The 17,635-nt window shown below is 38.8% G+C and overlaps 1 protein-coding gene across 6 annotated transcripts in view; it reads right to left on the reverse strand.

Moving 5' to 3' along the window:
- FANCD2 (FA complementation group D2) overlaps nucleotides 1–17,635 on the reverse strand; it is a 134,934-nt gene that overhangs the window by 57,939 nt on the left and 59,360 nt on the right. The window lies entirely within an intron of this gene.

Here is a 17,635-nt window from a genome sequence, read left to right on the forward strand (position 1 = left end):
TTCTGTTTTCGTTTTATTTTTCTGTTGTCTTTTTTTCTTTTTCTGAACTGATGCAAATGTTCTAAGAAATGATCATGATGATGAATATGCAACTATGTGATTATTTTGTGAATTATTGATTATGAAATGCTAGTGATAAATGAAAGTGAGAGGTAAGGGGCATGATATGTATAATCTTTTTTTTCTGTTATCGTTTTATTTCTTTTTCTGTTGTCTTTTTATTTCTTTTTCTGAATTGATGCAAATGTTCCAAGAAATGATAAATATGCAACTATGTAATGATATTGAGAATTACTGAATACATATGTAGAGCGGAATTACATGTTAATGTTTTTGTTTGTTCTTAATTTTTTTAAACTAAAAAATAAATTTTTAAAACAAATAAATAAATAAAATACAAAAATAGAAAGAAAGCAGGTCCGAGACCAGGACAGAAAATTAAAAACCTTGTGGAACTGGGACCCAAAAACCTGGACTAACTGGATCCTGCCGCTAGCCGGTCCCCTATTTACCCTATTAATTCTAATCACTGTAGGTCCCTGTGTAATCAGAGCCCTCATCAAATTCATTGAAAATACTGTAACCCAGCGAGCCACAGCATGAATCCTCCTAATGAAAAGGTACAAACCGTTAAATTTAAGGTGATGCCATAACCCCTCCCAATTAAGTCAGGATAAGTATCAAAGGGGGGAAATGTAGCAAGCAGGCCCCCCCTTTCTCTTTCTTATTCGGCTGCCTTCTCTGTAGAAAACCCCTGATCCCCTCTCCTGACCTCTGGAAACCGATGAAATTGCAGGCAATAAAGATAGGATACATTCCTGGGGTAGAGACCCCCTCTCCTAACCACTGGAAACGGATGAAACTAATAAAGATAAGACACATTCCTGGGATAGGGACCCCTCCCCTAACAGCTCATCTGCTTCTGTAACCTGCTTCGTGCCTTAAACTGACCAATTGTTTTTCCTTTAATATTGCTATTTGCCGTATTAGGCTTGCCCTATCTGTAGCATGTAATAGTGTCTATAAAAACCAGTGTTGCCTTTTTTTCAGGGCTCAGACTTTCAAGGTGACTCGGCTGAGCCCCGTGCGCACGAGCTAATAACTCACTTGTTTCCTGAAACTGTGGATCCTTAGCCTAGGCCTGTTCTAATTTCGCAGAACGTTCCTGGAGGCCTGTGGCCTCATTCCTGGTTTTTGCACTACACTATCATTCCAAAAACTGGTCATAAGGGGCCTCTGAAGATACTGAGGATTGACATCTTAAGCTGTTGTCTAGCTGCACTGGGTGAAGGCCACATTTACAAAAAAAATCTTTGCAAATATGGTACAGTAACTTTTTTTTTTTTGGCATGGGCAGGCACCAGGAATCGAACCTGGGTCTCTGGCATGGCAGGCAAAAACTCTGCCTACTGAGCCACCATGGCCCTGGTACAGTAACTTTTACATTTACCCTGAGCCTGGATGGGTGCAGTCAGTCTCAGATTCACAAACATTTAGGAAGCCAGATAAAAGCTGCTAGTACTTTTTTCTAAGTTATGTCTAAGACTTACAATGATGGAAAAGTTCTTCCAGTTAAACAACATTTCATAATACCATGTGGGTAGTATTTCAGAAGTTTTAAAAGCAGTCCCATCACTGCCCTCCCCCTACGTGGGACATGACTCCCAGGGGTGTAAATCTCCCTGGCAACATGGGACAGAACTCCCAGGATGAGCTGGGACCTGGCATCAAGGGACTGAGAAAGCCTTTCTGACCAAAATAGGGAAGAGAGAAATGAGACAAAATAAAGTTTCAGTGGCTTAGAGATTTCAAACAGAGTCAAGAGGTCATCCTGGAGGTTATTCTTATGCATTATATATATATATATATATATATATATAAAATCCCTTTTTAGCTTATAGTGTGTGTATTGGAGTAGCTGGAGGGAAATACCGGAAACTGTTGAGCTGTGTTCCAGTAACCTTGATTCTTGAAGACAATTGTATAACGATATAGCTTTTACAGTGTGAAAGTGTGATTGTGAAAACCTTGTGTCTGATGCTCCTTTTGTCCAGGGTATGGACAGATAAGTAAGGAAATAAGAATAAAAAAATGAATGAATAATTGGAGGGGGGATAAAGGATAAAAAACTGGGTAGACTGAAATACTGGTGGTCAATAGGAAAAAGTGGGGTGTATGGGATGCATGAGTTTTTCTTTTTTTTTTCCCCGAGTGACGCAAATATTCTGGGAATGATCATGGTGATTAATACACAGCTGTGTGATGATGTTGTGAGCCACTGATCGTGTACCATGTATGGACTATATGTGTGTGAAGATTTGTCAATAAAAAAACAAATGAAGAAAAAATAACCACTCCCACACTTTATTCCATTTGATCCTCACAGAGAAAAAGTGTACTTCAAGAAATATTCTGAGTGCAATGAACAATGTTAAGAGTTTAAATCTCCCAATGCCAGCATGTGTGGCATTTCTGGCATGTGTTTATGTTGAATATATAAAGATATACCCTTGTACTTTATGTAAATTGGACCTTGTTCTTAAATGTGACATGAAATGTGGAGGCTACAGTCATATTGGGAGTTCATGGCAGTGGGGAATAGCTATACTCTGGCTCTTGTAAAGTTCTGCTAGTGGTGTTGAGTGGGTACAACTATGCTTTTAGTGACCATTTAACAATATATAAAATTGGTTTTTTAATTTACAATTTTTTTTTCTTTTTCCAAAAAAAAAAGAATTATCTATCCAGCAAAATTACCTTTCAAAAATGAAGGATAAATTAAGACATTTCAGTTAAACCAAAGCTGAAAGAGGTCAACACCAGAATACTTGTCCTATAAAAAATGCTAAAAGGAGTCCTTTAAGCTAATATAAAAGGAGACTAGACAGCAACTCGAAGCTATAAAAGAAATAACGAACAATGGTACATATAAAATCCTGTATTATTATACTTTCAGTTTGTACTTGTTTTCTGCACCCCCCTCCCCATATGATTTTATAGGCAAATGTGTAAGATAAACTTTTAAATCTATGTGAATGGGTATATGATGTATAAAAATGTAATCTGAGGCAATATGAATATAAAGGGGGCAGGGATGGAAATATAAAGAAGTAGAGACTTTGTATACTACTCAAACTAGGTTGGTATTAATCCAACTAGGTTATTAGTTTAATATGACAATTGCAATTATAAGGGTAAGCCCTAAGAAAATAACAAAAGAATACAGAGAAAAGGAAAGAACTAAAGAATCAAAATGATAAAAAGAGCAACTAAATATGAAAAAACAAAAAGAAAGTAATGGAATAAATGAAAATAAAAGACATACAAGACAAAGAAAATAAATAGCTAAATCCTTCCTTTTCAGTTGTACTTCAAATGTCAAAGAACAAAACGCTTCTATTAAAAAGCAGAAATTAGAGTTTTAGGATGAAAAAGCATGATCCACCTATAGGTTATCTACAGGAGACTCACTTTAGGTACAAAGACACAAAGAAGTTGAAAGTAAAAGTACAAAAATAGATATTCCAAGCAAACACTAATCAAAAAAAAGAGCCACAGTAGTTTTCTTATTGTGAGACTAAATTGAATTTAAGACAAAAAAGATTACAAGAGACAAAGAAGGATATTACATACTGATAAAAGGTTAAATCCAGCAAGAATATATAACAATTATAGATATACATTCACTTCACAACAGACCCCAAAATATTTCAAGCACAAACTGATAATATTATAGGGAAAATCCGATGACTATCTACAATAATAGTTGATGATTTCAGCACTTACAACAATTAGTAGAATATCTACAAAGAAGACTGATAAAGGAAAAGAGGCCTTGAACAACAGTGTCAACCAACTGGACTTAATGGACATGTACAGAACATTCTGTACAAAAACCACACAATATATATTGTTATCAAATGCACATGGAACATTTTCCAGGATAGACCATATGGTGGGTCACATATCAAATCTTAATTAATTAAAAAATAATGAAATCATATAAAGTACTTTCTTGGACCACAATGGAATAAAGCTAGAAATCAGTAACAGAAGCGAAGCAGGATAAAATAGGACAATTGTTAAGTCCCGATTTCCTATTCAACTCTAAAAGAGTAAACGCACAACTACAAGTCCTTTGTTTCTTACCTAGCTCCAAAGGAACTAATACAAAGCTGCAAACTTCCTGGGATAAAAATTTCCCTAGAGAGCACTTCCGGAGAAGATGGCGGCTTAGTAAGACGCGCGGGTCTTAGTTCCTCCTCTAGAACAGCAACTAAAGAAACAGAAACAATACAAAACAGCTCCCGGAGCCACGACAGAGACCAAAAAGACAGCGTACCCCATTCTGGAACGGCTGAACGGGCAGGGAGAATCCGCTGCGGTGAGATACCCGAGGGGCGCGTGCTTTCCCGGGCCGGGGCGGCTGGCGACCGGGGTCGCTTCCACACACGTGGCTTCCCGGTCCGACTGGGAACATTGGATAGCGGGGCCCTCCCGCCACGCTTGGCGTCTCGGGCCAGCTGGGCAATTTGGACCGGTACTCCCCGAAGCCGCGGTGGCCGGCGACCCCCCCTCCACGCGCGGTTTCCCGGGCCGACTGCGAGATTCGGATTGGCAAGTTAAAGGAGCCACGGCATCTTTTACTGGTGGGACCCGCAGACAGACGAGCGCCACGAGCGCCACCTACTGGGCAGGAAAAGAAAAACAGAGCCCAGAGATTTCACAGAAAAACCTTTCAACCTGCTGGGTCCCACACCCAGGGAAATCTGATTAAATGCCCAGACACCAGCAGAAAATAATGGATCACGCTCGGAAAATTGAAGATATGGCCCAGTCAAAGGAACAAACCAATAGTTCAAATGAGATACAGGAGTTGAGACAACTAATGCTGAATATACGAACAGAAATGGAAAACCTCTTCAAAAACCAAATCAATAAATTGAGGGAGGACATGAAGAAGACATGGGCTGAACAAAAAGAAGAAATAGAAAATCTGAAAAAACAAATCACAGAACTTATGGGAGTGAAGGACAAAGTAGAAAAGATGGAAAAAACAATGGATACCTACAATGATAGATTCAAAAAGACAGAAGATAGAATTAGTGATTTGGAGGATGGAACATCTGAATTCCAAAAACAAACAGAAACTATCAGGAAAAGAATGGAAAAATTTGAACAGGGTATCAGGGAACTCAAGGACAATATGAAGCGCACAAATATACGTGTTGTGGGTGTCCCAGAGGGAGAAGAGAAGGGAAAAGGAGGAGAAAAACTAATGGAAGAAATTATCACTGAAAATTTCCCAACTCTTATGAAAGACCTAAAATTGCAGATCCAAGAAGTGCAGCGCACCCCAAAGAGATTAGACCCAAATAGGTGTTCTCCAAGACACTTACTAGTTAGAATGTCAGAGGTCAAAGAGAAAGAGAGGATCTTGAAAGCAGCAAGAGAAAAACAATCCATCACATACAAGGGAAACCCAATAAGACTATGTGTAGATTTCTCAGCAGAAACCATGGAGGCTAGAAGACAGTGGAATGATATATTTAAATTACTAAAAGAGAAAAACTGCCAACCAAGACTCCTATATCCAGCAAAATTATCCTTCAAAAATGAGGGAGAAATTAAAACATTCTCAGACAAAAAGTCACTGAGAGAATTTGTGACCAAGAGACCAGCTCTGCAAGAAATACTAAAGGGAGCACTAGAGTCAGATACGAAAAGACAGAAGAGAGAGGTATGGAGTAAAGTGTAGAAAGAAGGAAAATCAGATATGATATATATAATACAAAAGCCAAAATGGTAGAGGAAAATATTATCCAAACAGTAATAACACTAAAAGTTAATGGACTGAATTCCCCAATCAAGACATAGACTGGCAGAATGGATTACGACCCAGCAATACCACTGCTAGGTATCTACTCAAAGGACTTAAGGGCAAAGACACAGACAGACATTTGCACACCAGTGTTTATAGCAGCATTGTTTACAGTTGCAAAGAGATGGAGACGGCCAAAGTGTCCGTCAACGGACGAGTGGCAAAGCAAACTGTGGTATGTACCTACGATGGGAAATTATGCAGCTTTAAGACAGACTAAACTTATGAAGCATGTAATAACATGGATGGACCTAGAGAACATTATGCTGAGTGAGTCTAGCCAAAAACTAAAGGACAAATACTGTATGGTCCCACTGATGTGAACCGACATTCGAGAATCAACTTGGTAACAGAGACCAGCAGGAGTTAGAAACAGGGTAAGATAATGGGTAATTGAAGCTGAAGGGATACAGACTATGCAACAGGACTAGATACAAAAACTCAAAAATGGACAGCACAATAATACCTAATTGTAATGTAACTATGTTAAAACACTGAATGAAGCTGCACCTGAACTATAGTTTTTTTTTTATTTGTTTGTTTGTTTGTATCTTTTGTTTTTGTTTTTTCTTTTTCCTTTTTTATATATATATATATTTTTATTATTATCATTATTTTAATTTTCTTCTCTATATTGACATTCTATATCTTTTTCTGCTGTTTTGCTAGTTCTTTTCCTAAATCGATGCAAATGTACTAGGAAATGATGATCATGCATCTATGTGATGATACTAAGAATTACTGAGTGCATATGTAGAATGGAATGATTTCTAAATGTTGTGTTAATTTCTTTTCTTTTTTTTAATTAATAAAAAAATATACAAAAAAAAAAAATTTCCCTAGAGCCCCAAATGTCCCCAAACCATTAAAAGCTTATAAAATTCTGGGCCCAAAGCAAACTCTAAGTTAATAATAGGAAGCATCGGGTCATAAACATTAACCATTTGCCCAAAGACAAATATTAGGTATGTGACAACAAACCATGAATTCTGCTAGCTAGCTCCTCCTAGAACAAAGAAGGAAATCTGCCACTGGTAAAACTTTCCCATAAAACAAGCTGGCCCATTCCACTCAGTATGCACATGGTTCCCGCACTGACCTCTCTAATTTGTCTCTCTTTTTTATATAAACTTGTCTTTTAATAAACTTTACTACTTATGCCTACTGGCCCTCTTGTCTCTAAATTCTTCTGGTTTCAAGACTATCGAACCTGGATCGGGTCTCAGCTGGCACCACTGACAGAAAACTGGAAATTTTACCAATATGTGGAAATTAAGCAACATGATATAAAATAGCCAAAAGGTTAAAGAAGAAATCAAAGGGAAATTAGGAAATGTATTGAAATGATTGAAAATTAAAATGTAACATAATAAAACTTATGTGATATAGTGAAGGCAGTACTTGGGTAAAATTATAGTAAATGTCTACCTTAAAAAAGAACAAAGATCACATCAATAACCTAACTTTACATCTAAAGTAGAAGAAAAACAAAACAAAAAAGAACAAATCAAAACCAAAAAACTTCCCCAGAGATTCAATGACTATAATGACAAATTCCACTTGCTTCAGAACTCTTTAAGTACTGTAGAGACTCAAAGACTCCACAAATGCTGAACTGAAGAAAGACAAAAATATTAGGAAAGAAACTTTTGTTTCTCGATACCTTCTAAGCTGCTTGAGACAGAGTGAGGGGGAGGAAAGAGGACCAGCTACTGAGAGCTTGGAAGGTATCTAGAGGCAGTAGCTTGGGTACTTCCCACCGGGGCCAGAGATGAGAGACGAACTCACAGCAGTTAACAATCCCATGCATATCTAGGCACAGTGACCCAAGTCCACTGAGACCCAGGGCAGAACAAAAGCCACTGAGGAATGCTGCATACAAAAGGGCCACTGGGTTGGGGGAAGGGTAGGGGAAAGAGAAACCATGGCAAAATGGCAGCCAAGTACTCTACTCACTCAATCCAGTTACTGACGGCAGGACTCCCCAAATGCAAAATGGACTTTTCTGGAATGACCCAACTTCTGGATTGATCTCATCGGGCTCTCTAGGGCAGGTACACTAACGAGGAAGAAACTGGAGGCCAGAAAAACCTCACAGAGAAAAAAAGAAAAGGGGGGATTTATTTTGGATATCATCCATGATGCCCAATAGATGGACAGAGCCAAAGGATACAATAACTGAGAAACACAATGGCAAACGGTGACACATTTATATGATGGAATATGGTGCAGCTACAAAAAGGAAGGATATCGAGAGGCACACAACGAACTGAATAAACCCTGGGGACAAAGTGTTGTGCAAAATAAGCCAGAAACAAAAGAACAAAGAACAAATACAGTCTGAAATTGTAAATGAACTATATGTGTAATAGCTGGCATTTCCCTGGAACTTTGAGTAACTGTGTGACACCTAAGACCCAGAAATGAGTACTACAGCCCTGAAAGTTAGCATAGCCATATATAATAACAGTTTAAGTAACCAAGAAAGAGATCAAGCCTCAATTAGAGTTTAAAAAGGAAGCTAATCTTGGCTGGGTCTAAGATAAACTAGAATGCAGGGTAAAAGTGGACAGTGTATATACTCTAGACCTTCAGGTACTGTACCAGACCAAAGGCAGAGAGATTTACTATGTCTAGGACCTAAATTTTCTGTAATACATAATCTAAATCAAACTCTCTGCATAGTTCATGTAAACAACCCAAACTCCTGGAGTCCAGAATGGGAACCAGGCCTTGTAATTCTGTATAGATGTTCTAGTTTGCTAGCTGCCAGAATGCAATATACCAGAAATGGAATGGCTTTTAAAAAGGGGAATTTAATAAATTGCTAGTTTACAGTTCTAAGGCTGAGAAAATATGCCATTTATGACAAGTGTATAGGAATGTCCAATCAAAGGCATCCAGGGAAAGATACCTTGATTCAAGAATGCCGATGAAGTTCAGGGTTTCTCTCTAGTGAGAAGCACATGGCGAAAACAGTCACAGTTTCTCTCTTGGCTGGAAGGGCACATGGTGAACATGGTCAGCGTACCTCTCTCATCTGGAAGGGCACATGGTGAACACGGCATCATCTGCTAACTTCTTCTCCTGACTTCCTGTTTCATGAAGCTCCCCGGGAGGAGCTTTCCTTCTTCATCTCCAAAGCGCTGGCTGATGGATTTTCTGCTTCGTGGTGCTGCAGCATTCTCTGATCTCTCTGAATCTCCTTTCTCCAAAATGTTTCCTCTTTTATAGGATTCCAGAAACTTGTCAAGACCCACCCAAATGGGTGGAGACATGTCATCACCTAATCCAGCTTAACAACCACTCTTGACTAAATCACATCTCCAGGAGATGATTTAATTACAGATTCAAACATATAATATTGAATAGGGATTATTCTGCCTTTACGAAATGGAATTTAGATTAAAACATGGCTTTTCTAGGGGACATACATGGCTTTTCTAGGGGACATATATCCTTTCAAACCAGCACAATAGCTTAATATAATACCAGGATACATCTCACATGACAGTGGGTGATAATTTAAAAAGTATTAGTAGAGTCCATAAGAGTCTGAATGGAGGGAGGAAAAAAAAAAAAAAATATATATATATATATATATATACACAGAGAAAGAAAGAGAGAGAGAGAGTGAACTATGAGAACTATTAAACTCTCCCATCTGGGAAGCCCCAGGTACCCTCTCAACCATTGAGGATTCCCAAGAAAATAGGCCACGCTCTGGATTTTGAACTTTGCCCTTAGGAAACTTATTTCTATAGAGGAGAAGCTAAGACCACCGATAATGAGGCCTAAGAGTTGCTTCCAGGAAGCCTCTTTGTTGTTAAAATGTGGCCTCTCTCTCTCTCTAAGCCCAGCTCTACAGGGAAAATTGTTCCCTTTCCCTACCTACATGGTATAAGACATTCAAGGGTGAAAATCTCCCTGACAATGTGGGGTGTGACTCCCACGGATGGTCTGGCCTTGGCACTGTGGGACCAACAATGCCTTCCTGGCCAGAAGGGGGGAAAGTGTAATAAAATAAGGCATCAGAGGCCAAAAAAGATCAAATGGAGTCAAGAGGCTATTCTGGAGGCTATTCTTATGCAAGCTTCAGTTAGACCGTGCTAACTGCCATGGTTTGTTAAACCCGAACCAACATCATTCCTGTTGACTCTTAAGAACATCTAGGGCTCAAATTGAGATCCTATAAGGGCTTTATGCACTAGATTTGCCTTCCTGGATCATATAATTTCTAAGGGATTCCTAGGTCAAGAAATCCTGAAATGCAGAGGGACCAGCCTCTACAGGATTGTCAATTAATTACATCCTCCTATTCTTCAGTGTGGACTCGCCTTCTAAACTTGAAAAAGTTAGAACGGGCATTGCCCAAAGATCCCTATAGACGGGGAGAAGGCTTAAAGGTGAAGGAGAAGGTATCACAGAGAAAATGGGATTTAACAAATGAGTATGGTTGCGGAATCACTGTATTAATATTCCTTCCAGACTACAGTGTTTTGGAGCAGCTAGAAGGAAAAATTTGAGATGGTGAAATGGTAGCCCATGACAAACTCTGGGATCTGTTCTATAGCTACTTGTTGAAGTGTGCTTTAAAAGTTATTGCTTTTTTCTTTGCTTTCTCTATATTTTTACAATAAAAAAACATTTTCACACACACACATGTGCACATAAAAGGGGGAGTGGGGTGGCATTTAAACTGCTGTAAGACCAGAGGTTCCCAGAACTGAAAAATTAAACGAAAACAGGGCACTGAGTAAGGGAAAGAATTTCAACAAATCATAGGAGCTGGGGAGAAAATTCTACACAATAACAGAACGAATCAAGATTCCTTGAGAAAGGGCCGGCCGGGGTGGGGCAGTTAGCAAATTAGGGTGTGCTCTCGCCTCTTCCAGAAGGCGGGGCCGGAGGTTTCGATTAGTGGTTGTTGCCGCTGGGGAAGGTAAAGCGGCGACGGCAGCCTCGGGAACTGAGGGATCCCTGGCTGGAGGTGGGGGACTCGGCGGGTAACATGTATACAAAAAAGTTATACTTTCGGAGACTTCCGGAGAAGATGGCGGCTTAGTAAGATGCGCGGATCTTAGTTTCTCCTCCAGAACAGCTACTAGGGGAGTAGAAACGATTCAGAACAGCTCCCAAAGCCACGACAGAGATAAAAAAGACAGCGTACCCCATCCTGGAACGGCTGGCTGGCTGAGAGAACCCGCTCTGGTGAGATCGCCGAGGGGCGCAGCCTTCACCGGGCGGGGCGGCAAGCGGCCGGAGTCACTCCCTTCCCCCTTCCCGGGCTGGGCCGGCTGGGAGAATTGGACAGGCAGTCCCCTCAAACCGCGGCGGCTGGCGCCCACACCACGCACGGCCCCCCGGACCAACTGAGAGAATTGGATCGGAAATCCCCAGGCCGCGGAGAACGGTGATGGGGGGGGGCCCTTCCAAACCCGTGACTCCCCGGGAACGGTGCACTCTCCCGGGCGGACCGCTGCGGCTGGCGCCCTCCCGCCACGCTTAGCGCCCCAGGTCGACTAGGAAATTCGGACGGGCGCTTTCCCGGACTGCGGTGGCCAGCGACCCTCCCCGCGTTCGGACCCCGGGCCGGCTGGCACTCTTCCAAACCGCTTCGGCTAGCGAACCTCCCGGACGGCGAGAGTTTTCCAAACTTAAAGGACCCACAGCACCTTTTACTGGTGGGACCCACAGACAAACGTGTGCCACGAGCGCCACCTACTGGGCAGGATAAGAAAAACAGAACCCAGAGATTTCACAGAAAAATCTTCCAAACTTTGGATCCAACACCCAGGGAAATCTGTCTAAATGCGCAGACGCCAGCAGAAGATAACGGATCACGCTCAAAAAATTGAAAATATGGCCCAGTCAAAGGAATAAACCAATAGTTCAAATCAGATACAGGAGCTAGTACAACTAATGCTGAATATACGAACAGAAATGGAAAACCTCTTCAAAAACGAAATCGATAAATTGAGGGAGGACATGAAGAAGACATGGGCTGAACATAAAGAAGAAATAGAAAAACTGAAATAACAAATCACAGAACTTATGGAAGTGAAGGACAAAGTAGAAAAGATGGAAAAAACAATGGATACCTACAATGATAGATTCAAAAAGACAGAAGATAGAATTAGTGATTTGGAGGATGGAACATCTGAATTCCAAAAACAAACAGAAACTATCAGGAAAAGAATGGAAAAATTTGAACAGGGTATCAGGGAACTCAAGGACAATATGAAGCGCACAAATATACGTGTTGTGGGTGTCCCAGAGGGAGAAGAGAAGGGAAAAGGAGGAGAAGAACTAATGGAAGAAATTATCACTGAAAATTTCCCAACTCTTATGAAAGACCTAAAATTGCAGATCCAAGAAGTGCAGCGCACCCCAAAGAGATTAGACCCAAATAGGTGTTCTCCAAGACACTTACTAGTTAGAATGTCAGAGGTCAAAGAGAAAGAGAGGATCTTGAAAGCAGCAAGAGAAAAACAATCCATCACATACAAGGGAAACCCAATAAGACTATGTGTAGATTTCTCAGCAGAAACCATGGAGGCTAGAAGACAGTGGAATGATATATTTAAATTACTAAAAGAGAAAAACTGCCAACCAAGACTCCTATATCCAGCAAAATTATCCTTCAAAAATGAGGGAGAAATTAAAACATTCTCAGACAAAAAGTCACTGAGAGAATTTGTGACCAAGAGACCAGCTCTGCAAGAAATACTAAAGGGAGCACTAGAGTCAGAAACGAAAAGACAGAAGAGAGAGGTATGGAGAAGAGTGTAGAAAGAAGGAAAGTCAGATATGATATATATAATACAAAAGGCAAAATGGTAGAGGAAAATATTATCCAAACAGTAATAACACTAAATGTTAATGGACTGAATTCCACAATCAAAAGACATAGACTGGCAGAATGGATTAAAAAACAGGATCCTTCTATATGCTGTCTACAGGAAACACATCTTAGACCCAAAGATAAACATAGGTTGAAAGTGAAAGGTTGGGAAAAGATATTTCATGCAAATAACAACCAGAAAAGAGCAGGAGTGGCTATACTAATATCCAACAAATTAGACTTCAAATGTAAAACAGTTAAAAGAGACAAAGAAGGACACTATCTACTAATAAAAGGAACAATTAAACAAGAAGACATAACAATCATAAATATTTATGCACCGAACCAGAATGCCCCAAAATACGTGAGGAATACACTGCAAACACTGAAAAGGGAAATAGACACATATACCATAATAGTTGGAGACTTCAATTCACCACTCTCATCAATGGACAGAACATCTAGACAGAGGATCAATAAAGAAATAGAGAATCTGAATATTACTATAAATGAGCTAGACTTAACAGACATTTATAAGACATTACATCCCACAACAGCAGGATACACCTTTTTCTCAAGTGCTCATGGATCATTCTCAAAGATAGACCATATGCTGGGTCACAAAGCAAGGCTTAACAAATTTAAAAAGATTGAAATCATACACAACACTTTCTCGGATCATAAAGGAATGAAGTTGGAAATCAATAATAGGCGGAGTGCCAGAAAATTCACAAATACGTGGAGGCTCAACAACACACTCTTAAACAACGAGTGGGTCAAAGAAGAAATTGCAAGAGAAATTAGTAAATACCTCGAGGCGAATGAAAATGAAAACACAACATATCAAAACCTATGGGATGCAGCAAAGGCAGTGCTAAGATGGAAATTTATTGCCCTAAATGCCTATATCAGAAAAGAAGAAAAGGCAAAAATGCAGGAATCAACTGTTCACTTGGAAGAACTGGAGAAAGAACAGCAAACTAATCCCAAAGCAAGCAAAAGGAAAGAAATAACAAAGATCAGAGCAGAAATAAATGAAATTGAAAACATGAAAACAATAGAGAAAATCAATAAGACCAGAAGTTGGTTCTATGAGAAAATCAATAAGATTGATGGGCCCTTAGCAAGATTGACAAAAAGAAGAAGAGAGAGGATGCAAATAAATAAGATCAGAAATGGAAGAGGAGACATAACTACTGACCTCACAGAAATAAAGGAGATAATAACAGGATACTATGAACAACTTTACGCTAATAAATACAACAATTTAGATGAAATGGACGGGTTCCTGGAAAGACATGAACAACCAACTTTGACTCAAGAAGAAATAGATGACCTCAACAAACTAATCACAAGTAAAGAAATTGAATTAGTTATTCAAAAGCTTCCTAAAAAGAAAAGTCCAGGACCAGATGGCTTCACATGTGAATTCTACCAAACACTCCAGAAAGAATTAGTACCAATTCTCCTCAAACTCTTCAAAAAAATCGAAGTGGAGGGAAAACTACCTAATTCATTCTATGAAGCCAACATCACCCTCATACCAAAACCAGGCAAAGATATTACAAAAAAAGAAAACTACAGACCAATCTCTCTAATGAATATAGATGCAAAAATCCTCAATAAAATTCTAGCAAATCGTATCCACCAACACATTAAAAGAATTATACATCATGACCAAGTAGGATTCATCCCAGGTATGCAAGGATGGTTCAACATAAGAAAATCAATTAATGTAATACACCATATCAACAAATCAAAGCAGAAAAATCACATGATCATCTCAATTGATGCAGAGAAGGCATTTGACAAGATTCAACATCCTTTCCTGTTGAAAACACTTCAAAGGATAGGAATACAAGGGAACTTCCTTAAAATGATAGAGGGAATAGATGAAAAACCCACAGCTAATATCATCCTCAATGGGGAAAAATTAAAAACCTTCCCCCTAAGATCAGGAACAAGACAAGGATGTCCACTATCACCACTATTATTCAACATTGTGTTGGAGGTTCTAGCCAGAGCAATTAGACAAGAAAAAGAAATACAAGGCATCAAAATTGGAAAGGAAGAAGTAAAACTATCACTGTTTGCAGACGATATGATACCATACGTCGAAAACCCGGAAATATCCACAACAAAACTACTAGAGCTAATAAATGAGTACAGCAAAGTAGCAGGTTACAAGATCAACATTCAAAAATCTGTAGCATTTCTATACACTATCAATGAACAAGCAGAGGGGGAAATCAAGAAACGAATCCCATTTACAATTGCAACTAAAAGAATAAAATACCTAGGAATAAATTTAACTAAAGAGACAAAAAACCTATATAAAGAAAACTACAAAAAACTGCTAAAAGAAATCACAGAAGATCTAAATAGATGGAAGGGCATACCGTGTTCATGGATTGGAAGACTAAATATAGTTAAGATGTCAATCCTACCTAAATTGATTTACAGATTCAATGCAATACCAATCAAAATCCCAACAACTTATTTTTCAGAAATAGAAAAACCGATAAGCAAATTTATCTGGAAGGGCAGGGTGCCCCGAATTGCTAAAAACATCTTGAGGAAAAAAAACGAAGCTGTAGGTCTTGCACTGCCTGACTTTAAGGCATATTATGAAGCCACAGTGGTCAAAACAGCATGGTACTGGCATAAAGATAGATATATCGACCAATGGAATCGAATAGAGTGCTCAGATATAGACCCTCTCATCTATGGACATTTGATCTTTGATAAGGCAGTCAAGCCAACTCACCTGGGACAGAACAGTCTCTTCAATAAATGGTGCCTAGAGAACTGGATATCCATAGGCAAAAGAATGAAAGAAGACCCATATCTCACACCCTACACAAAAGTTAACTCAAAATGGATCAAAGATCTAAACATTAGGTCTAAGACCATAAAACAGTTACAGGAAAATGTAGGGAGATATCTTATGAATCTTACAATTGGAGGCGGTTTTATGGACCTTAAACCTAAAGCAAGAGCACTGAAGAAGGAAATAAATAAATGGGAGCTCCTCAAAATTAAACACTTTTGTGCATCAAAGAACTTCATCAAGAAAGTAGAAAGACAGCCTACACAATGGGAAACAATATTTGGAAACGACATATCAGATACAGGTCTAGTATCCAGAATTTATAAAGAGATTGTTCAACTCAACAACAAAAAGACAGCCAACCCAATTACCAAATGGGAAAAAGACTTGAATAGACACCTCTCAGAGGAGGAAATACAAATGGCCAAAAGGCACATGAAGAGATGCTCAATGTCCCTGGCCATTAGAGAAATGCAAATTAAAACCACAATGAGATATCATCTCACACCCACCAGAATGGTGATCATCAACAAAACAGAAAATGACAAGTGCTGGAGAGGATGCGATGAAAGAGGCACACTTATCCACTGTTGGTGGGAATGTCAAATGGTGCAACCACTGTGGAAGGCTGTTTGGCGGTTCCTCAAAAAGCTGAATATAGAATTGCCATACGACCCAGCAATACCATTGCTGGGAATCTACTCAAAGGAATTAAGGGCAAAAACTCAAACGGACATTTGCACACCAATGTTTATAGCAGCGTTATTTACAATTGCAAAGAGATGGAAACAGCCAAAATGTCCATCAACAGACAAGTGGCTAAACAAACTGTGGTATATACATACGATGGAATATTATGCAGCTTTAAGACAGGATAAAATTATGAAGCATGTAATAACATGGATGGACCTAGAGAACATTATGCTGAGTGAGTCTAGCCAAAAACTAAAAGACAAATACTGTATGGTCCCAATGATGTGAATCGACATTCGAGAATAAACTTGGAATATGTCATTGGTAACAGAGTTCAGCAGGAATTAGAAACAGGGTAAGATAATGGGTAATTGGAGCTGATGGGATACAGATTGTACAACAGGACTAGATACAAAAACTCAAAAATGGACAGCACAATAATACCTAATTGTAAAGTAATCATGTTAAAACACTGAATGAAGCTGCATCCAAGCTATAGGTTTTTGTTTTGTTTTGTTTTGTTTTGTTCTATTATTACTTTTATTTTTTTTCTCTATATTAACATTCTATATCTTTTTCGGTTGTGTTGCTAGTTCTTCTAAACCGATGCAAATGTACGAAGAAACGATGATCATGCATCTATGTGATGATGTTAAGAATTACTGATTTCATATGTAGAATGGTATGATTTCTAAATGTTGGGTTAATTTTTTTTTCCGTTAATTAATAATAAAAAAAAATTACAATGAGATAACAATTCATACTCACCAGGATAGCTAATATTTTTTTAAAAGCAAAAATAGTAATTTTGGCAAGGATGTGAAGATATAAGAACCTTTTCACATTGTTGTTGGGAATGTAAAATGATGTAGCCATTGTGGAAAAGTTTAGTGGTTTCTCAAAAAGTTAACAAAGAATTACCATATGACCTAGCAATTCCACTCCCAGGCATAAACCCTAAAGAATTGAAAGCAGGGATTCAGACAGGTATTTATAACCAATGTTCATCACAGAATTATGCACAATAGCCTAAAGGTGGATGGAATCAAAGTGTGAAAAAAAAAAAAACAAACAAAAAAAAACGAACTACTGTTTATCAAATACCAGAAAATGTAACAAGCATTTTACGTATCTAAATTCATCATGAAGCCGATAATCTGGGATTGGAGGGGAAAATGGCTAAAACAATAATTTCTAAAACCATGCCCTAAGACCAAATCTGATAACTGCTATAAGAGAGAATTCAATGTACTGTGGGAATGCAAATAAGGAAGTTAAACAGTCAAGAAAATACTTAAAAAAAACAATTAACAGTGTCTGTTAGTGAAAGGGATGGAAAGAAGAGAATTAGAGCTGAATCCCCACTTTACTTGTCAGGGTCACTTCA

Source organism: Tamandua tetradactyla, chromosome 9 (genome assembly GCF_023851605.1).
Source record: "Tamandua tetradactyla isolate mTamTet1 chromosome 9, mTamTet1.pri, whole genome shotgun sequence".
NCBI lineage: Eukaryota > Metazoa > Chordata > Mammalia > Pilosa > Myrmecophagidae > Tamandua > Tamandua tetradactyla.